This window comes from Heterodontus francisci, chromosome 2 (assembly GCF_036365525.1).
Source record: "Heterodontus francisci isolate sHetFra1 chromosome 2, sHetFra1.hap1, whole genome shotgun sequence".
In the NCBI taxonomy this organism is placed as follows: Eukaryota; Metazoa; Chordata; class Chondrichthyes; order Heterodontiformes; family Heterodontidae; genus Heterodontus; species Heterodontus francisci.
The window spans coordinates 67,745,027-67,768,093 of record NC_090372.1 but is presented as its reverse complement, the minus strand read 5'-3'; positions in this window follow the sequence as shown (position 1 = coordinate 67,768,093).

Here is a 23,067-nt window from a genome sequence, read left to right as displayed (position 1 = left end):
GTTGGGGAGATGCTGCTGGGATAATTGGAGCAGCAGTCACAGAAGCCATGGCCAGCGGTGTCACCAAGCCATCGAGGATGATGGTATGTTTCTGCCTAATCCACCTTCTCAAATCCCATTCACCCTCATCCCCAATTTGTTATGATGTTGTTGCGACCAGGTGAGAAAGAGGTCTCGGGTTCCCTTTCAGCCTTCACCTGGTCTTACTGTAACAGGGTTTAATGTTAAACACACTGTGTTTTTAGCTCCCGCTTGGTGAATCCTTGTTCACCATTTATTAAACTTAAACTTAAACTCTAATTCAGTTGACACCTATGGATACATGACGCGCCCACGCTAGCATGCATACACGATACATACATGTAAATAGAGACAGAAAAGAGAAGAAAAATTAAAGTGGAAAGTTTGAGGCACTATCTGAAGAGTTGTTGTTCTTCGAGCTTACTATAGAGTCCTTTTGTAGGTGGATCTTGCTTTTCATTGGAGCCCAGTATTCTTCTTAAACCTTGTGCACTGTAGGAGATTTTTCTCTCTTGGGGTTCATGTGTCATCAGTCGGTTTTTGGAGTTCCGTGAGAAAGGGATGGGAGCAGACAGGAGAGGCTGACCACGTCTGTTTGTGGATTGAATTGGAGCAGGGAATAGCTCCTTTGTCGACAAGCACTCTCTGTTAATATGCAAAAATTTCTTTCTAGCCAGGGGCCTGGCAACCCCTTGTAACAGGCCTTCTCTTCTTCCAAACAACAATTAGAAATTTAATGTCCATGTGGTGAAATTAATGTGCCTCATTCTTGGCAGGTGGGGGCCTGCATGACGATGTACAAGCTGCAGATGATATAGCTATGCACCTCTTGCTTCCCTCCCACCTGCCTCACCTCAAACCTTCACTTGTGCATTTAAGCTTTCAGATCCCAAGAGCTGTCATCTGGGGTGGAATTTTATGTAAATAGGCCCACACACAGCAGGGAGGCCAGTAGTGAATCGGGAACTCATTTGTTCTGTCAACTGGCTTTGCCGTGGCTTATAACTCAGCCACGGCATAAGCATCCCATCTCTGGATTTCCCGACCAATTGGAGAGTCCAGGCAGGATGACGAACCACATCTGTCAAAGGGACCCTAGCAGAGTTAGAATGGCTGAATTGTACATTGTTCCCCATGGCTTCAGGAACCCACGCCAAGGTGGTGCAGTCCAAAGCTGAATCTTCAAGGCCCAGAGCCCCTGCAAGGCCATCTGCAGTCTCCCTCACTGAAAGTCAGCAGCCTTGCACCAGCCTTGCTGCAGCCAATGAGTGGCACAGTGTAGGAGCACTCGGCCAGGCAAATGCACTGCAAAACAGGCACTAAAGGAATGCATAAGAGTGATTCATTGAGTGTTATATGGAGTATTGGATGTATTAGATAAATTTAGTATGAAATGGTTGTTTGTGCTGTATTTTATTTCAGGATTGTGGCCAAGCGGGCCTGTGATTGTCCGGCACAGAGCGATGGTAAGGTGGGAAACTGCTGAACAATGGGAATTTGGGGTTTCATCAGGGGAATCACAGTCTGATGGTGTTCTCACGGACAGCCTATCTGGAATGCGGATGTGACAACTGCCTCCTCCCTTCCTCCACCTTGTGACCGAGCAGCCACCCTCTGGTTTCAACGTGGTAGCTGGAAGATTGCTGGAACAGCGGACTGGTACAAAATGGAATGCATCATCATAGGATAGCGGGCATTCTCTGGGCGTGGTCACATGTCAACTGAATATTAAATGAATGTTACCCTTTGGGGCTGCCATCCATTTCATCATTGAGATGTGGCGCCTGCAAAGCCACGTGTGTGCAGTCGATGTGCCCTGTCCCATTGGGAAGCCCACTATCCTGGCAAAACCATGTGTGCATTCCTCCTGCTTAAGACAATGAAGTCCTCTCTCCTGGCCTACAGAGCCTCTGTGACCACCTGGATGCAGTGATGGATGGCGAGCTGTGAGATGTTTGCTATGTCGCCTGTTCCAGCCTGGAAGAATCCGCTGATGAAAAATTCAGACCCTCGGTCAGCTTGACGGTCACTGGCAGTGCCATCCTGACCCTGCTCGGAGGCTGCAGGTCAAGTTCCAAGAGGTGAACGCCTCCTTGGTGAATCGCAGATGTCGGACACACTGCTTGTGGCTAAAGAGCAGGTAGAAATGCTCCCTGAAGACACTAAATGGGTAAGGCCTCCTGCTCAGGCCTCCACCTTCTCCTTCCTCTGCAAACAGCTTTCCTTCTTTGTTGCCACTGCTTCATCTCCCTCTGATGTTGCAGCCTAAGGGGGACTGCAACTATACTCCCATGACTGCAAGCAATTGGTGCACTCACGGGCCTTTCAGTAACAACCATGGCCTTCCCAATGTCCAGCGCCACTCCCTACAGATTTTACCCATTTTTCTGAACCCTTCCAAAAACTCAGTACTTTCACAAACTCTTGAAGAGCCAGTATATAATAATCAGCAACGAACCTGCAAGTTAGAGGGATCACTTTAAATAACGCTGCTGCGGGGCACCCTTGTGCAACTGAACTCATGTTCAGTTGTGCATATTTAAGAGAAGGCGATAACTAGAATGGTGAGGTCCCAGTGGCAAGTCGTGCGTCAATCAGCATTGGATGCTGACTAACGTCATGATCTCTCTATTCTGCATACTTCCAGTGTGTGCATGTGACTCCCACACTATCACTGTTTTGTTTGTCAACAACATGATGATTGGTGCATGCCATGCCGGAAGTGGTCGGGAGAGGAATGGCCTCACCTTTCACCCAAACTGGCACCCATAACTCCATACCTACTGCTGCTATGGAGATGAATTTTGTGGCCACCAATTAGGCAAGGAAATCTACAAAACCTGCTCTCTCAAAAAGTTCAAAATAACCAAGTAGCCAGCTATCTCAGAGCTGATATTGTGCCAGTTTTATTATGTTCTCTCAGCTGATCAAGAAACGCTCTTAACATGCGTTTTTATAGACATTCCTAAAACTGTCCCCAAGCTCTGGTTAAGTGACCTACTTGATACAGGTGTGCACTGAAGGCTGAGAGATGTAAAATAAATAATCCACACTTGCTTGGAAGAAACTTACCTATAAAAGTTCAAAAAGCTGTACCTCATCAGTCACTGACAGAAATATGCCAATTCTTATGTCTTGCTGCAGGAATGTGCATAGTCTGTTTACAGAGTCCTCTGGGAATCTCAGTCTACACAGGCAGCTGTCTTTGGATTGGTTCAAAAATGAGGATCTGGTCCTGTACACATGAGTGATGGCGTACTGACAAGTTTGAATGGTGCATTGCAACTGCAAATGCACCTGTCTGCTGTGCCTTCCATGATAATCCTCTTTAGAACATGCAAATAGAGAGGTATGCCAAAATGTATGCTTATTGTTGTTATAGAAACAGGCATAGATAACAGATGCACTACAGCTTTAATAATCATTCAAGGACGCTGCAAGGGTTTCTCCCAACTCTCTTTGTTCAGGATTAAAATAGTGCTACCACTAAAAATTACAACAATAAACTTTAACAAGGACCTGTTTGAAGTCAACAAGCTTTCCTTCCAGTGTCTGTTTTTTGTGGGTACTTAGCCTATTGGATGTTGCTTCGGCCTCAAGATCACATGATCATAATAGGTTTTTTTTTTAATAAGCCTTGTTACCTCTATAAATGTACGAGGATTCAAGTAGACTTCAGGTCTTCATATCCTTTTTTGTCTCAGAATCTATTTTGCATGATTATGCCTCAGTGAAGAACCTTAGGACATTTTCCTACATTAATAATGCTAGATAAATGTAAGTTGTTGCTGTCCAATAATATGACCTTCTTTTGCCAGAAGCATGGGCTTAGTTGACCCCAGTCACACCATTCTGCAAAGGAAAATACCAAAAACTATACATCTTGCTCCACTCTCCCAAATTCAAGACATGGTTGTGGAAATTCCTTTAGGCCGGAAGCTAATTCCTGGTGGAGGATGGTGGAGGTATGTAGCAACATCAGGGAAGGGGCTGATTGTGAGTATTGTGGAGTCAGGGGAGAACCTATGCTCCTTTAGGCCAACAGTTTGTCAAGTAAATTTCTATCACAGGTTGTTCTGTTGGAGCTACACTGAATTGGGTATGCCTTTTTAATGATAAGAGATATGGCTGAATCACATCATATATTGCTGATTTTATCTCTGTCATATATCATGTTATTTCCAATAATATGTATGCCAATGGTGACAATTTTTGAAAGGGCACATGTCCCAAAGGATTTTTTTCAGCCTGAATGAAGCTGGTAGCTCAGTGGTGCTCCTCCAAAGAGATGCGAGAGTTAAGCAAGTTGTCACATTTAACCAACTGTGGGAGTGGAAGCTGATATCAACTGTTTTGCTACTATTTTGTTAGTTATAGTTATTTCTTATTGAAAAAGTCACAGTGAGCTGAAAATTATTACAGAACACGGGACTATATTGGTTATTGGAATAAATTGCTGTGTGCAAGAAAGATAGTATGAAGCATTCTAATAGAAATTGTGAAATGGCATGTACACACTCGATCTCATCCACACGCTTAACTCTACTTCTCCCTTCCCGGCTTGGTTGAGAATCAGGACTATTTTTCATTCAGTAAGCTAGTTTTATAATTTTTTTGTGAATTAATAAATTGCTTGATGAATTGAAGACTAATGTGATAAATAAGTATTTCCGATCAGGAGATGCAACATTTAACAGGGCCAATTTTAACTCATTGAGCCGGGTTAGAACAGAGCATTAGCAGCAGCTCCCTCTCTTCCCTCCCTCCCTCCCTCTCTCTCTCCCCCTCCTGTCCCTCTCCCACTCTTTCTAACCCCCCTCTCTCTCGTCCCTCTTCTGCTCTCTCTCTCCCCCCCTCTCTTCCCCCATCTCTGCCCCCCTCTCTTCCCCTCCCTCTCTCCCCCCTTCCTCTCTCCCCTTCCTCTCTCCCCTTCCCTCTCTCCCCCTCCCTCTCTCTCCCTCTCTCTCCCCCTTTCTCTCTCTCTCCCCCTTCCTCTCTCACCCTCCCTCTCTCTCACCCTCCCTCTCCCTCTTTATCTCTCCCCCCTCCCTCCCTCTTCCACCCCCCCCCCTTTCTTTCTCTCTCTGACATTTGCAGAGAGTGGGAATTCTCCCCAGAGCAATTTTGTGATTGGCCATTTTTAAAAAACATACACAGCCCTTAGTTTCACAACTGACAGGTGTTTAGAGCGGGAACAGTGGCTTCCAAACTCAGGACAAGTTTGGGGTTTTCAGCAGGTTTTTAAAAAAAAGGGAACCCGCCGGAAAACCCTGAACTTGTCCTGAATTTGGAAGCTACTGTCCCCACTCCCAGCTCCTGTCAGCTGTGAAACTGAAATTGACAGCTGTGAATTTGTTTAAAGTCAGACTGAAATTTTCCATCCCTTAATTGCCAGTTATGGACCTCAAAATTTTTACCACGGACACTGGTGTCCGAGTACGGACAACTTGCCAACCCCTGTATACAAATCTTGTCCTATGATGTACAAAGGACCCCATTGAAACTTCAAAGTCTACGTTGGTGGATTGTACAGTGTACATGTTCTACCCAGTTGTGACGGGGAATAAATTGCCGAAGCAATGATCCTTAAAGTGGCTGCTGGTTGTTAAAAAATTGCTCAAGAATTTTTTTTAATATTATGTTTTTGTGGAGCCAGGAGGATCAGGAGTGCCTCCATTTGCTCTGGAAAAGTACTAGGGGTCACTCCAGGCACACTTACCACCCCACACCTGCGCCTCCAAACCCGGACTTACCTGTGGCCAGCTCATTGTATGAACTGGTCGACGTTGTGCCAGCCCAGCACTGGCAAGCTGTAATGGGATGCCTTTTTGAGGTATGCAGCTCACTGGCTGAATGGAAATGAGGCCTGGGCTCAGGTCTTCTGCTGGCAAAAATAAGCAGGTGTTCGAGGTGCTCTTACTGCTGTCTGCCTATTCTCGACTGGCAATTAAAATCGACCCTAATATGTCTCTCATCTCTGGATCTTTCTTGCAAAATACTAATTACAGAAGAGACTATTCCCATAGTGTCATGTTGTAAAATGACTAAAGAAAACTCCAGTCACCAAACAATTTGTATTTAATAAAAATGACCCTGCAAGAACTAGTTCCTACCACTAATTATCTAATCATGATTTAAAAAAAAAAATTTCTACACAGTAAAACACATTTCACAGTATGGTAAATATTTTCTACTCACCCGACAGCAGAAATAACTGCTTTAGAGAGACTATTAGCAGTATTTTGTCACTGGTTGATGACGCCAAGGTGAAAATGTGGAAATATTAATCTTGCAGATCTTTTATTAAAGTATTCCATTAGCCTGCTAAATGAAAAGAAAATGATAAGTTTGGATGCACAGATACGGACTGTAGTTAGAAGCTGTGGATCCATGACATTATCATGATGACAAAATTCTACCATCAATCTCTTTTCATTAGATCATGTTTGTTGTAACGTAGGCAAAAAAGCATGCACTTTGAAACTAGCTTTCATTGTATAGTTTAAAAAATGACAATTGGGGAATTTTAAGATGGAGGAGCGTGGGGTTTAGGTGGGGTAGGGTTAACATTGGTAAAAATATGATTGTGACCGGAAGCCGGCTCCCAAGCATGGAGTTCTTGTTTTAACTCATGTGCGTTTGGCTGCATATGTGTAAACCCCTCTAGAGAGGTGAGTTAGCAATTTGAATATTTGAAGCCATGAACTACAGTGATATTTTAATTGCCATTTAAATTTAACGATGCATGCACGGGTTTCCCGGGCTCCCTGAAACTCGCCATTGAAATCAAGGGATGATGTTCACAACAGCAATTCATTAGGCTCATTGAAGTCAGGCAAAAACTGCAATAAATACTCAGTGCTCATAGCTGCTTTCTTACCTACCACTGGGAATAGGTTGTTGAGAGCAATTGTGGTGAGAGGGTTAACTTATGTACTTTGGAAGTATTGTGGTTCAAGATCAGGATGGTGGTGCCATGGCTGCCTTAGATTTGGCCTTGGATGAGCAGAGAGATGACCATTAGCAGTGGCAATAGCCTCCTGCAAAGAGACTGGCAGGTGGTCGGTAGAAAGGGGAGTAGCAGAGGTGTTAACCTCACAGGAGGCGCTAACAAGGTGTACAGTCAGAGGCTCAGCTTTCTTCACCTCTCAGAAGAGCTGTGTGTCCAGAAGCTGAAGTTGTCAGGTCAGGTGGTCATAGACATATTCAGACTCCTAGAAGAAGACTTTCCCGCTGATGGATTTGGTGAGTACATATTACCAGTGGCTGTGAAAATAATGACCACCCTCAATTTCATTGCCTTTGGATCCTTTCAGGGCATGGTCTAAACATACCCAGGATCTCCCAGTCTGCTGCGCGTCACTGATAGGTTGTTTGCCAGGGCCAGCAATTATGCCAACGTTGCCTGTGATGGCACCAGTCAAAATGAGCAGATGCTTGGGTTTATATCTCTGGTTGGATTCCCACAGGTCTCGATTGCACTCACATGGTAATCCAGGCACCCCCAGATCAAACAGAAATATTCATAAACCACTGGCTAGTGTGCAACCACAAGAAGAGGTTTATAATGTGTGCACCAAATTCCTAGAGACCTGCCATGATGCTTTCATCCTATGAGTTCAAAGTCCATGTTCTCTTTGTGGCTGCTAGGAGACAAAGGATCCCCCCCACTCCCCACCACCACCACCCACCCCCCCCCCCCCCCCCGCCTTCAAACTTGGCTGATGACACCCGTGAGAAACTCAACCAATAAAATCCAAGAACAGTACAATGAAAGTGATATGACAACCAGATGTGTCATTAAACAAGTGATCGGCATGCTCAAGATGTGCTTCAGGTGCTGGACAGATCATGAGTTGCCCTTCTGTACTCACTAGGCAAGGGTTTCTGAATGATTGATTGTGTTTTGCTGAGCTCTGCACAACATTGCATGGCAGCGAGGGTTGGAGCTACAGGACGAATAAGGTGCTGAACACACATCATCTGAGACAAATCCAAGGAAAAAGAGGAGAAGGAGGTAAGGTTCAGTTAGTTACCACAACTGGACCAATGTCACAACCACATCTAATGGACAGTCTCCTCCCATACCCCGCCCTAATCCCATTGACACAAAGCAGTCCTATAACCAGTCAACCACCCACTGCACCACCCAAATTCTTGTCTTAACAATTCATCAACAAACAACTAAAAGGGTGAGTTGCCACCCAGCAACCAGGAATGGGCAATATGGGAAACAACCATTCCATAATGACTTTATCCAATAAAACATCCAATATTCCATACAAAACTCAACCAAGAACCCTTGTGCATTCCCTTAGCACCTGTCTTGTGGGTGCCTTTACCTGGCCTTGTATTGTTCTGTAGTGCTATCTCAGTGGCTAGAAAAGGGCTGACTTTCACTGGGGGAAACTTTGGGCCTAGAAGGCCTGGCTTTGGACTGCATCATCTCAGCATGGGCAGCAGCAGTCTGGGCAGGCTGGTGGACGAGTAACAGCATGGGCACTGGCAGAGTGACACTTGGGTTGGGTGACTTCTGCTTGAGCTGCAATAGCTGAGACATCGGCCATCAGGCATTGCTACATGGTTGGATCCATAAGTGTTTTCATGGAGTTGGCCATCACTTCCACACTGGGAAGGAGGGGCTCCAAGGTCTATGTAACACCCTATGCCAGGTTGGAGTCGTACTCCTCCAGGCTCCTTGACAGTGGGAGCATGCTCTGTGGCAGGCCTGCCAATAAAGCAAGCATTTCTGTGTGCATGCCCATTAGTCTTTTTCTGTATGGACATATGAATTAGGAGCAGGAGGAAGCCACTCGGCCCCTCGAACCTGCTCTGCCATTCAATAAGATCATGGCTGATATGATTGTAACTCGATTCCACATTTCCGCCTACTCCCGATGACCTTTCACCCCCTTGCTTATCAAGAATCTATCTACCTCTGCCTTAAAAATATTTAAAGACTCTGCTTCCACTGCCTTTTGAAGAAGAGAGTTCCAAAACTCACGACCCTATGAGAGAAAAAAATCTCTCATCTCTGTCTTAAATGAGCGACCCCTTATTCTTAAATCCCGAGTTCCAGATTTTCTCACATTCACCCTGTTAAGACCCCTTAGGATCTTATATGTTTCAATCAAGTTGCCTCTTACTCTTCTAAACTCCAGCCTGTCCAACCTTTCCTCATAAAACAACCTGCCCATTCCAGGTATTGGTCTAGTAAACCTTCTCTGAACTGCTTCCAAAGCATTTACATTCTTCCTTAAATAAGGAGACCAATACTGTACGCAGTACTCCAGATGTAGTCTCACCAATGCCCTGTATAACTGAAGCATAACCTCCCTAGTTTTGTATTGAATTCCCCTTGTAATAAACAACATTCTATTAGCTTTCTTAATTACTTGCTGAACATGCATACTAACCTTTTGTGATTCATGCACTAGAACACCCAGATCCCTCTGCATTTCAGAGCTCTGCAAATCTCTCATCACTTAGATAATGTGTTTCTTTTTTATTCTGCCTGCCAAAATGGACCATTTCTCATTTTCCCACATTATACTCCATTTGCCAGATCTTTGCCCACTCACTTAAACCTATCTATATCCCTTTGTAGTCTCCTTATATTCTCTTCACAATTTACTTTCCTACCTATCTTTGTGTATTCAGCAAATTTAGCAACCATACCTTAGGTATCTTCATCCAAGTCATTTAGATAAATTGTAAAAAGTTGAGGCCCCAGCACTGATCCCTGCAGCACACCATTTGTTGCATCTTGCCAACCAGAAAATGACCCATTTATGCCTACTCTCTGTTTCCTGTTAGCTAGCCAATCTTCTATCCATGCCAATATGGTACCCCCTACACCATGAGCTTTTATTTTCCGCAATAACCTTTGATGTGGCATCTTATCAAATGCCTTCTGGAAATCTAAGTACAGTACATCCCCTTTATTCACAGCAGAAGTTACTTCTTCAAAGAACTCTAATAAATTAGTTAAACATGATTTCTCTTTCACAAAACCATGTTGACTCTGCCTGATTACCTTGAATTTTTCGAAGTGCCCTGCTATAACGTTTTTAATAATAGCTTCTAACATTTTCCCTAAGACAGATGTTAAATTAACTGGCCTGTAGTTTCCAGCTTTCCGTCTTCCTCCCTTTTTGAATAAAGGAGTTACATTCACTATTTTGCAATCTAATGGAACCTTTGCTGAATCTAGGGAATTTTGGAAAATTAAAACTCACACATCAGCTATCGCACTAGCCACTTCTTTTAACACCCTAGATTGAAGTGTATTAGGACCCGGGGACATGTCAGCCCGCAGCTCCAATGATTTGTTCAGTACCACTTCCCTGGTGATTGTAATTTTCTTGAGTTCCTCCCTCCCTTCCATTTCCTGACTTATAGCTATTTCTGGGATGTTACTTGTATCCCCTATAGTGAAGACCGATACAAAATACCTGTTCAATTTATCTGCCATCTCCTTATTTTCCCTTATTAATTCCCCAGGCTCATGTTCTATAGGACCAACATTCACTTTGTTAACTCTTTTCTATTTTAAATATCTATAGAAACTCTTACTATCTGTTTTTTATTTCTAGCTAGCTTTCTCTCGTATTCTAATTTTTCCTTCCTTATCAATATTTTAGTCATTCTTTGCTGTTCTTCTTATTCTGTCCAATTGTCTGACCTCCCACCCATTTTTGCACAATTACATGCTTTTTCCTTAAGTTTGATACTATCTTTAACTTTTTTAGTTAACCACGGAAAGTGGGTCCTCCTTTCTCAATGGAATGTATCTATTCGGTGTATTTTAAAATATCCCCTTAAATGTCTGTCACAGCATCTCTATTGACCTATCCCTTAACCTAATTTGCTAGTTAACTCTAGCTAGCTCTGCTTTCATGCCCTCACAATTGCCCTTATTTAATTTTAAAATACTGGTCTTGGACCCATTCTACTCTCCCTCAAACTGCATGTGAAATTCATCATATTATGATCACTGCTACCTAGGGGGCGCCTGCACTATAAGGTTATTAATTAATCCTATTTTGTTGCACAATACCAGGTCTAGTATAGCCTGCTCTCTGGTTGACTCCAGAATGTGCTGTTCTAAGAAACTATCCCGAAAACATTCTATGAACTCCTCACCTAGGCTAGATTTGCCCATCTCATTTTTACACTCTATATGTAGATTAAAATCCCCCATGCTTATTTCTATATCTTTCTGACAAGCTCCCATTATTTCTTCTTTTATACTCTGTCCTACCGTGTGGTTACTGTTAAGGGGCCTGTACACCGCTCCCATGAGTGACTTCTTGCCTTTATCATTTCTCATCTTGACGCAAACCACTTCTACATTGTCATGCAGGCCCCCACCTGCCAAGAATGAGGCACATTAATTTAGCCACATGGACATTAAACTTCAAATTGTTGCTGGGTAGAAAAGAGGACCTGTTACAAGGAATTGCCAGGCCCCCTAGCCGGAAAGACATTTTTGCATACTAAGCAGATAGTGTTGGAACAAAGGAACCAGTTCCCGCTCCCATACAATACACAGAAGAGACGTGGTCAGACCAGTTTAGTCACACGACTAACTGGCTGTTGCAGAGTTTTGAACTGAGAGTTTTAAATTGGAGAAACTGTTTTGAAGACAGAAAACTGTTTGATCCTCTCTTCTGCCTGCTCCCATCTCGTTCTCACAGAACTCCAAAACCCACCGAAGACAAATGAATCCCTAGAGAGAAAAGTCTCCGACATTGAACAAGGTTTAAGAAGAACACTGGGCCCCAACGAAAAGCAAGACTACCTACAATCAAGGACTCTACAGTGAGCTCAAAGCACAGTAACAAACCCCCTTCAGAGATTGCCTCAAACTTTTTCACTTTATTTTTCTTCTGCTCTTTTCTGTCCCTATTTGCATGTGTGTATCGCGTGTGCATGCTAGCATGGGTTTAAGTTTAATAAATTTCACCTTTCTTCTTTAAACCTAAGAAAGCCTGCTTGTGCTCATTTATAATTGGAAAGCAGTGAACAAGGATTCACCAAGGGGGAGCTCAAAACACAGTGTGTTTAAAATAAAACCCTGTTACAGTAAGATGAGGTGAAGGCTGAAAGGGACCCCAGACACCTTTCTCACCTGGACGTAACAATATCCTGGTTTCCTGAACTTAGGTCATCCCTCTCTAATGTGCTAATACCATAATTAATTAACAGAGCCACCCCTTCACCTTTTCCTAGCTTCCTGTCCTTCTTAAATGCCAAGTGCCCTTCAATCTTCAGGTCCCAATCTATGTCATCCAGCAGCCATGTCTCTGTAATGGCTATCAGATCATACTTATTTATCTCTATTTAGAAACATAACATAGAAAAATAGGAGTAGGAGCAGGAGCCTGCTTTGCCATTCAATATGATCATGGCTGATCATCCAAACTCAGTAATCTGTTCACGCTTTCTCCCTGTATCCCTTGATTCCTTTAGCCCTAAGAACTATATCTAACTCTTTCTTGAATATATTTAATGATTTGGCCTCAACTGCTTTGCGTGGTAGAGAATTCCACAGGTTCACCACTCTCTGGGTGAAGAAATCTCTCCTCATCTCAGTCCTAAATGGCTTACCCATTATCCTTAGACTGGGACCCCTGGCCCTGGACTTCCCCGCCATCGGGAACATCCTTCCTGCATCTAGTCTGTCCAGTCCTGTTATAATATTGTAGGTTTCTATGAGATCCCCTCTCATTCTTCTAAACTCTAGCGAATACAAGCCTAATCGACCCAATCTCCCCTTATACATCAGTCCTGCCATCCCAGGAATCAGTCTGGTGAACCTTCGCTGCACTCCCTCTATAGCACGAACATCCTTCCTCAGATAAGGAGACCAAAACTGCACACAATACTCCAGATGTGGTCCCACCAAGGCCTTGTATAATTGCAGCAAGACATCCTTGCTCCTGTACTTGAATCCTCTCGCTATGAAGGCCAGCATACCATTTGCCTTCTTAACTGCCTGCTGCACCTGCATGCTTACTTTCAGCGACTGGTGCACAAGGACACCCAGGTCTCACTGCACCTCCCCTTTCCCAATCTATCGCCGGTCAGATAATCTGCCTTTCTGTTTTTGCCACCAAAGTGGATAACCTCACATTTATCCACATTATACTGCATCTGCCATATATTTGCCCAGTCACTCAACCTGTCCAAATCACACTGGAGCTCCTCTTCATCCTACTCACAACTCCCACTCCCACCTAGCTTTGTGTCATCTGCAAACGTGGATATATTACATTTAATTCCCTCATCTATATCATTAATATATGTTGTGAATAGCTGGGGTCCTAGCACTGATCCCTGTGGTACCCCACTTGTCACTGCCTGCCACTCGGAAAAAGACCCGTTTATTCCTACTCTTTGTTTCCTGTCTGCCAACCAGTTCTCTATCCATGTCAGTACCTTACCCCCAATCCCATGAGCTTTAATTTTGCATGCTAATCTCTTATGTGGGGCCTTATCGAAAGCCTTCTGAAAGTCCAAATACACCACATCCACTGGTTCTCCCTTATCTATTCTACTAGTTACATCCTCAAAATATTCCAGTCGATTTGTCAAGCATGATTTCCCTTTCGTAAATCCATGTTGATTTTGTCCGATCCTGTCATTGTTTTCCAAGTGCTCTGCTATTACATCTTTTATAATGGACTCTAGCATTTTCCCCACTACTGATGTCAGGCTAACCGGTCTATAATTTCCTGTTTTCTCTCTACCTCCTTTTTTAAATAGTGGGGTTACATTAGCTACCCTCCAATCCATTGGAACTGTTCCAGAGTTTATAGAATTTTGAAAAATGACCAGCATCTACTATTTCTAGGGCCACTTCCTTTATTACTCTGGGATAAAGATTATCAGACCCTGGGGATTTATTGGCCTTCAATTCCATCAATTTCCCTAACACCATTTCCCTACTAATACTGATTTCATACAGTTCCTCCTTCTCACTGGACCCTATGTTCCCCAATATTGCTGGGAGGTAATTTGTCCCCTCCTTTGTGAAGACAGAACCAAAGTATGTATTTAATTGCTCTGCCATTTCTTTGTTCCTCATTATAAATTCCCCTGTTTCTGACTATAAGGGACTCAAATTTGTCTTCACTAATCTTTTTCTCTTCACATATCTATGGAAGCTTTTAGTCAGTTTTTATGTTCTCTGCAAGCTTACTGTCATACTCTATTTTCCCCTTCTTAATCAATCCCTTTGTCCTCCTTTGCTGAATTCTAAACTGCTCCCAATCCTCAGGTTTGCTGCTTGTTCTGGCCATTTTCTATTTCTCCTCCTTGGATCTAATACTATCCCTAATTTCTTTTGTAAGCCAAGATTGAACAATTGTTGTAATTCATCCATGCGCTCTTTAAATGCTAGCCATTGCCTATCCACTGTCAACCCTTTAAGTAATGTTCCCCAATTTATCATAGCCAACTAGTTTCATACCTTCATAGTTTCCTTTATTTAGATTCAGGACCCTAGTCTCGGAATTAACTCTCTCACGCTCCATCTTAATGAAGAATTCTATCATGTTATGGTTGCTCTTCCCCAAGGAACCCCGCACAACAAGATTGTTAACTAATCCTTTCTCATTACACAATACCCAGTCTAGGATAGCCTGTTCTCTAGTTGGTTCCTCAACTTATTGGTCCAGAAAAACCATCACGTACACACTCCAGGAATTCCTCCTCTACAGTATTATTGCTAATTTGGTTTGCCCAATCTATATGTAGATTGAAATCACCCATAATTACAGTTGCACCTTTATTGCATGCATCTCTAATTTCCTGTTTAATGCCATCCTGTACATCACCATTGCTGTTTGGGGGTCTATATACAACCCCACCAACGTTTTCTCCCCCTTGGTGTTTCTTAGCTCCACCCATACAGATTCCACATCAGGATTCTCTGAGCTAATATCCTTCCTCACTATTGTATTGATTTCCTCTTTTACTAACGACACTACTCCAACTCCTTTCCCTTGGATCTAATACTATCCCTAATGTCTTTTGTAAGTGAGGAGATGGGAGGGGAAGTAAGAGGTGCATGCTTTCACCATCAGCAACTTGCATATCATAAGAAATTATGGGATAAGTGGGAAGTGAAACGTGAGAAGGTGAATTAGGTAGGAACATACTGTCATCTTCTCTGGTCTCGACCCTGCCACTAGCAACAGTCTCAGCGTTGGCTGCTCCAATGATGGCAACCACTGTCTCCTCTATGGGGTTGAGGACATGCTGCCATGTCTGTTCTCTGCCGTTTAGCTGCTGGTGCGTCTCATTGTATGCCACTTTGTTATGCAATAGAGAATGAAGTGCGTCAGTGAGTGTGGTGGAATGTGTTAGGGTTATGTGACTGTCATGGTTGAATTGCTAGCAGTGTGTACAAGTTGTGACATGTGCATGTGAGGCTAACAACAGTGCTAAGTGTGTGGGGTGAGGTGTATCTATGAATATGAAGCTTGAGTCACGCTTAATAATCTTGACAGGTGAGTGATGGGGGTATGGTGCATTGAGCACTATGTGAGACCAGTGGCTCAGTTGTAAGGGTATGACAATTGAAGATGAATTTACTGACCTTGATCACTCATTTGAGGTCAATGAATTTCTTTTGGCACTGCAGCCAGGTCTTTGGGGCGACTGTTATGACCAGGTGAGAAAGAGGTCTGGGGTTCCCGTTCAGCCTTCACCTGGTGTTACTGTAATAGGGTTTAATTTTAAACACACTGTGTTTTTAGCTGCCCCTTGGTGAATCCTTGTTCACCACTTTCCAATTGTAAGGCAAAGAAATCAGCATAAACAGACTTTCTTAGGTTTAAAGAAGAAAAGTTGAAATTTATTAAACTTAAACTCTAATTTGGTTGACGCCTACGGATACATGCCACGCTAGCATGCATCCGCGATACACACATGCAAATAGAGACAGGAAAGAGAAGAAGAAAAATAAAGTGGAAAGGCTTGTGGCAATATTTGAAGAGTTTTTGTTACGGTTCTTCGAGCTCACTGTAGAGTCCTTGATTGTAGGTACATCTTTTCGTTGGGGCTCAGTATTCTTCTTAAACCTTGTTTGCTGTAGGAGACTTTTCTCTCTTGGGGTTCATGTGTCTTCAGTGGATTCAGAGGCTTGTGAGAAAGAGATGGGAGCAGACAGGAGAGATCTTCTCAATTCAGGAGCAAACAAACTTTCTCAGTTCAAACTGTTTGTACAATTCAGAAAAACCCAGGTTGCCAAGCAGGTTAGTCATGTGACTAACTGTTCTGACCACGTCTTGGATTCTATCACCTTAGCAGTGCTCCTCTTACACATAATACCTGGTGATCAAGGTCCATTGTGGGTTGAACCTGTCAGGGAATGGTTCTTTGTCCTTCTAATCACTGTCTGTTAATATGCAAATGTCTTTTCCAGCCATAGCTGATCTGTTTAACAAGTCTTTTCTTTACTCCAATAACAGTTTAAATGTTCATGACAAAATTAATGTGCCTCATTCTTAGCAGATGGGGGCCTAGCATGACAGAGACACTGTTTGTATAGACTTCTGTGGCTATCGGTCTCTATTCCTTTCCAAGGGCTTGGCTGGAGGGTCTCCTGGCACCCTGTGGGAGGAGGCCCTCTCTCCTACTGGCTACCTCCTGCACCAGGGACTCAAGCGGAAAATCTGTGAACCTGCTCTCTGCCATGCTTTGCCATCTTTACTCTTCTGGCAGTCACAGACTTTTCAGTAGCAACTTCCAGCTGTAGTCAGAATGTGCCTCCCATTTAAGAGGTGCAGTCTGGCTTCAAGTAGTGAAGGCCAGCTTTAAATGGTGCTAGCTTCGCATGAAGTTGGGCCCCTGCTGAGGCATTCAGCCACTCAGCAAAGCATTTAGCCCTGGACTGTATGCTTCTATCATTTAAATGAGCATGCAGCAAAAAGTTTGTATGCTGTTTGCATTACCTTAAGGGGGTGCGGGTTAATTGTGTGTCACAATCTCTGCAGCCATTTTTGGGGACAATTGAATTTTTAGCTCTCTGTATTAAATGATCTTTGCTTTGACCACGACAAAAACCACTGCATCTCTTTCCACACCTGCTTTGCAAAGACACATTCCAGAAAGAGGTAGGCAACCATCTCTTTCCCCACTACAGCCATGGCAAGGGCATTGTGCAGAGGGTGTGAGACTCCGGGCGTGCAGGAAGGATCTGACAGGGAGGGCTCTTCTCACCACCAGCCAAGCTATATCTTGGTGCTTGTTTGAAAGTTCTGGTGATGAGGCATTCTGCCAAATGACTTTGGCAGTCTGCTCAGGGAACCATCCGACCGGATCCACCATCTCCTTTTCCCGTAGGGCCTTGAGGACATTCCGTGCAGACCACTGCCTGATGGATTGGTGGTCAAAGGTGTTTTTCCATAGAAACCTTTCCACGAAGGTGGTACAGCACGGACAACTGGATGGAGCATTCTGCGGCAATGTGACCAGACCCATACTTCGCAACACTGAGTCATAGAGTCATAGAGAGATAGAACCTGAGCACGTAGTGACACTCGGAGTTTACGTACTGGGGGTCTATGCACATTTTGATGCAGCCACACACAAAGGTGCAGTGGTTTTTTTGTCGAGGTTCATCCCAAGCAGCTCTGTAACACAGGAGCCTGTGCTCTACGGGCTGTTCCCAGGGACGCACACTGAGATAAACATCAATTGCTGCTGGAGGACTATCAATCCGGTGAAAGACGCCCTTTGGTCTGCCTGAAACTTGTTGGTCTTCCAGCGCAAGGAGTTGTCCACAACCAAATGTTGCGGACTGGCACATTCCAAGGTCCAGGACTACGTGCTGAGAGACGCACTAAAGCTAGGGGCAGCCGCAGCAAAGCCTCAATGGGGAAAGACCACTGTGTAAGGTTCCCCCACCACGGTGAACTGAGGGGCTGGACCCATGGAAAACCCCTTGAACTGTAGCCAGAAAATATTTGTTTGCTGTAAAATGTACATGGCCTGTAAAATGAAATGGAAGGGTTGTGAGGCAACTCACTCCTGTATTGAAGGAAACTGATCTCCTTTGCACTCTTTGTATTGTGCTTTTTGGAACTGTTATGTAATGTATTTTTTACAGATTTTATGAATAAAGTATATTTTGGAAATAAAAAAAACTTTGCTTTGACCAATATATTTCACTTCTGTTCTACCTTAATGTTTTCATACAAATAATTAATTAAATTGCTATGCTAAGCATTTTATCATCTAAAATTATTGAGAAGAAAATAAAGTTGTAATAGCAGGGTGACAGCCTGCAAAATATGCTTGTGTTATATTTCAAGGAATAGATCCAGAACATCAACAGGGTTCATTAGGGAATTTAAAATATGTGTTTATAGGCAAACAGCTGTTTGCTGCTACTTGTGGAGATTACAGAATTTCTCTACCATAAACTAAGAGGCGAATGAATGACAAAGATTGAAATACTTCGTACAGGAAGATATGTTTTCAAGAGAGGAAGGGAAGTTGTTTTCTGAAATGGCTGGGAGTTGGCAAAGCAAAAAGGATAAAGAGGGACTCAGGTCACCAAATGTAAAAATTAGCAAACATCACATATTGGAATGGAGATTGGAAAACAGTGTTGCAAAGTCTGGGAGAGCAAAGACAACAACATCACTGGAGCAAGGCCCAATCAATTTTAATGGCAGGGCCTCATTATAATATGACTGGTGGCTGGTCAGCCAATTGCAGAAGCAGGAGGCCACTCACCCACTTTTTTCACATTTTCCAGTGGGAGTATTGAGGCAGCATATTTAAAGGATGAATGTACCTCTTAAAGGAAGATTGTATTCATTGAATTTATACATTGCATTCTGTTATGAATTTGATTCTGCTGAATGCTCGAGATGGCTGGCATGAGGGGAAAGGTTACCCTCACGTTTTCAGATGTCTCCTAGGAGGTGTTGTTGGTCAGTGCAGGAGGAATATGCCTTTCCCAAAAAGTGGAAAGAAGGTGCCCAACATTTTTGCTAAGTAAGCTTTGATGGAGTTTGCAGATGATGTGGGTTTAGGAGCTTGGATACAGAACAGGATTCAATGACTTGACAAGTTCAGCCAAGGTGTGTGCAGTTCTTCCTTTCCCCAGTTCTTGCACGCAATTTGGCCACAGTCCCTCTCCTGACTCCTCCAGTATTCAGAACTATTACCACCCATGTATCATGTCCCTCACCAACAATCACAATGCACAATATCCTACCTCCCATTTTCACTCCTAACACACAATGATCTGCTACTTTCTGCCAGTTCCCCCAGGACCACTCATCTCCAGACCTCATTAGAGCCTTGATCCAAACATGGACAAAAGAGCTGAATTTCAGAGGTGAGGTGAGAGTGACTGCCTTTGACATCAAGCCAGCATTTGTCCAAGTGTGGCATCAAGGAGCCCTAGTAAAATTGAAGTCAATAGGAATCAGGGGGAAAACTATCCTTTGGCTGGAGTCATACTTAGCACAAAGGAAGATGGTTGTGATTGTTGGAGCACATCGCTGCAGGAGATCCACAGGGCGGTGTCCTTGGCCCAACCATCTTCAGCTACTTCACCAATGACCTTCACTGCATCACAGGGTCAGAAGTAGGGATGTTCGCTGTGTTCAATTCCATTCGTATTTCTTCAGATGATGAAACAGTCCGTGAACGCATGCAGCAAGACCTGGACAACATTCAGGCTTAGGCTGATAAGTGGTAAGAAATGTTTGTACAAGACAAGCAGCAGGCAATGATGCTCTCCAAGAAAAGAGAATCTAACCATCTCCCCATTACATTCAAGGGCATTACCATCGCAGAATACTCCACTATCAACATCCTGGGGGGTCACCATTGACCAGAAACTTAACTGGAGTAGCCACATAAATACTGTGGCTACAAGAGTAGGTCAGAGGCTGGGAATTCTGGGATAAGTAACTCATCTCCTGACTCCCCAAAGCCTGTCCACCATTTACAAGGCACAAGTCAAGAGCGTGATGGAATACTCTCCACTTGCCTCGATGCGTACAGTGCCAAAAACATTGAAAAAGCTCGATACCATCCACGGCAAAGTAGTCCACTTGATTGGCACCCCATCCATCATCTTTAACATTTACCCCCTCTATCACTGGTGCACAGTGTCAGCAGTGACTCTAATCTACAAGATGCACTGCAGCAACCCACTGAGGCTCCTTTGACAGCACCTTCTAAATCCGCAACCTCTACTGCTGAGAAGAACAAGGGCACATGGGAACATCACCACCTGCAAATTCCCTTCCAAGTCACAACTCATCCTGACTTGGAACTATATCACCGTTCCTTCATTATTGCTGGGTCAAAATCCTGGAACTCCCTCCCTAACAGCACTGTGGGTGTACCTACAGCACATGGACTGCAGTGGTTCAAGAAGGTGGTTCACCACCACATTTTCAAGGGCAATTAGTGATGGGCAATAAATGCTGGCTTTGCCTGCGATATCCACATCACATGAACAAATAAAAAAAAGCACCTGACATCATGGCCCGCATTTATGCGGAGCAGGAAGCACTGGAAATAAGTGGGATGGCAAGAGCTGGCAGCATTGGAGATGGTGAGGCAGGCAGCTTCTCTGAGCATGGTGACTGCCTTTTACTTGTATCCCTTCATGTACTATATCCAATTAAACCTTCATCGAGCCCTCAAAATCTCAACCGGTATGGTCAAGCCTTTCATGTGCTACTAGTGTTCAACCAATCATTGCCACCCTTACTCTTTTCCCTTTGCTCTTTCCTCCTGGTCCTTCTCAGCAGCAAGGACTTGTTCAAGAAGCTCCTGAAAAAGGAAACTCAAAGGAGGATAGCCGTCCTGAGGAAAACCATCAGGCCACCTTTTGCTGCTTTGAGGGAAGCTCAGATGGCTGCCAGCCAGACTCTGGGTTCCATCGGCTGTTCCACCTTGGAGGAACTAGTGCACCAGATGGATAGACTAGTAGACCATATGAGCAGGGACTTCCAAGGCATAACTTATCTCCTGCAGTCTGCTCTTCCTCAGATCAGGGAATTAATGAACCCCAGCCCAGGGGAATGATGGTGGTGCTATGAAACAGGCAAACACTGACCTCTCAGAATGACAGCATTTCTGCTTCCTCACCACTCCCTCAACCAATATCCACCATAGTGCCTGAAAGCCAGCTGGGCAGACTGCTGGAGAATCTATGGAGCTACAGTCTGCAGTCATGCCCTACCCCAAGAGGTCACTGGCCATGAGCATCTCAAGGATCCCATCATCATCCATGTCAGCCTATATGATCCAAGGAACTGAACAAAGGGAACAACCAGGGAAATAAATGTTAAAACTTCCCAAAACCAAGAGTTGAGAGCTGAAATTGTCAATTTACTTTTCTGGATTGCTCCTTTTTCTGCTGGAGAAAGGAATCGAATTCATAATATATTTTGGAATAAATTCCTGTTGTTAGGGTTCATTAAGGACATTTTAATAAACTTTTAGAGAAAGACTCAATAATTTTTCACAGTGAGAAATGAAAATGGCCAGCTGACAGATCACCCGCCTAGCTGGAATTCATTCAATAAAGCAAAAGCTAAACTTTTTTGGCAGAGTATCTGTTCGACATGGATTTTGTTGCGATTATTACATTAATGGTTCAGTGTTGTTGTTGGTGGTTTATGTTTGCCTGGGAATGCATGTTCCACCAGAGAATAATTATCCATTTTGCCAACTACCTTTGGGGCTTTTAAACTGTTTGCTGTGCTTACCATACTTGAATCAAATGAACAGGAAGATGCTTAAAAACCCAACTCGTCGTTCAGCCATACATTTCATTCTCACTCATGGGAATTGAAAATCTCAAAGTTTGTTTTCAATAAATCATTACAATTTTAAATGTAGCTAGAACTAAACAAGAAATGAATTTAAACACATTTTTGCATACAAACTACATGAGCATATTTTGTACACAATTTATAAAACTTGTTTTGTTAGAATCTTTGTTTTCAATAAAGCAAAAGTTAATTATATACATAGGAGCAAATATTTTGGTTCTAATATATCCAGATTTATAAATCAGCTGAATTGGAATGTCATAGTTCACTGCTTTGTTTGTTTCTGACTCTCCAGTACTAGTTTTTTGACTAGTTAGGTGGTGTTATGGACAGGTGGTAAGCGGTGTGGGTAACGTCCACTTAATTCCCAACTAAGTGTAATTGTGTTTGGTTGAAAATTGGTGTGTTAGTCCCTGAGTGCTTTAGGGTCAAATAAACAGATAAATGACAGGCTTTCTCGTAGGTTTAAAAAAGATTACATTTAGCTAAACAGTAAAAACCCGAATTTCGCAACCTTCACCCACCCACGCATTCACACACACACATGCATACACAGGCATAGATAGATAGAGAACGGGGAGGATGCAATTTAAGTTCAAGGGTGGTAAGAGTTCATGGTTCACAGAAAAACTGCTGTATCTTCTTGGGGGGAAAAGTCTTTTCAAAGGTTCAGGTCTGGATGTTTGTAGTCATGAATTTGCTAGGGTGTTGAAGATTTCTGGTGGTTAAAACTTCAGACTGGAGGTGGTGGTCACTTTACGTTCTCTGCTGCAGCAAGTTGAAGTGTAGAATTAGCAGGAGGGCTTCTTCCATGTCCTGGTCCTATCTCACAGCCTTTGGCTGGACTGGCTTTCTTTTTTTGTATCAATCTCCCCTTCTCTCTCCAGGGGGCTACCTTTTAAGGTAAAACTCCATCACCTGTGATTTTCTATGGGGTGACACATGGCCCTCTTCCCTGGACCAGGATTTGGAAACCATGACTATCTGTTGTTTCTGAATGGGGACCATTCTGTTACAATGGTGCTACTCCACAACTATGCATTTTATTTTGGGCTGTGAGTCAGCTTGTCTCCAGACCCTTTGTTAGTTCGTTCATGTAGATAGGAGTCATCAATATGCAATGGTACTCCTTTCAATTTCAATGGGTCCTCCACAGAACTATTCAGACACAGTTAATGAGTTTTGTCTTTGCAGACAGGTTTGTTGATTTCCAGTACAAGAG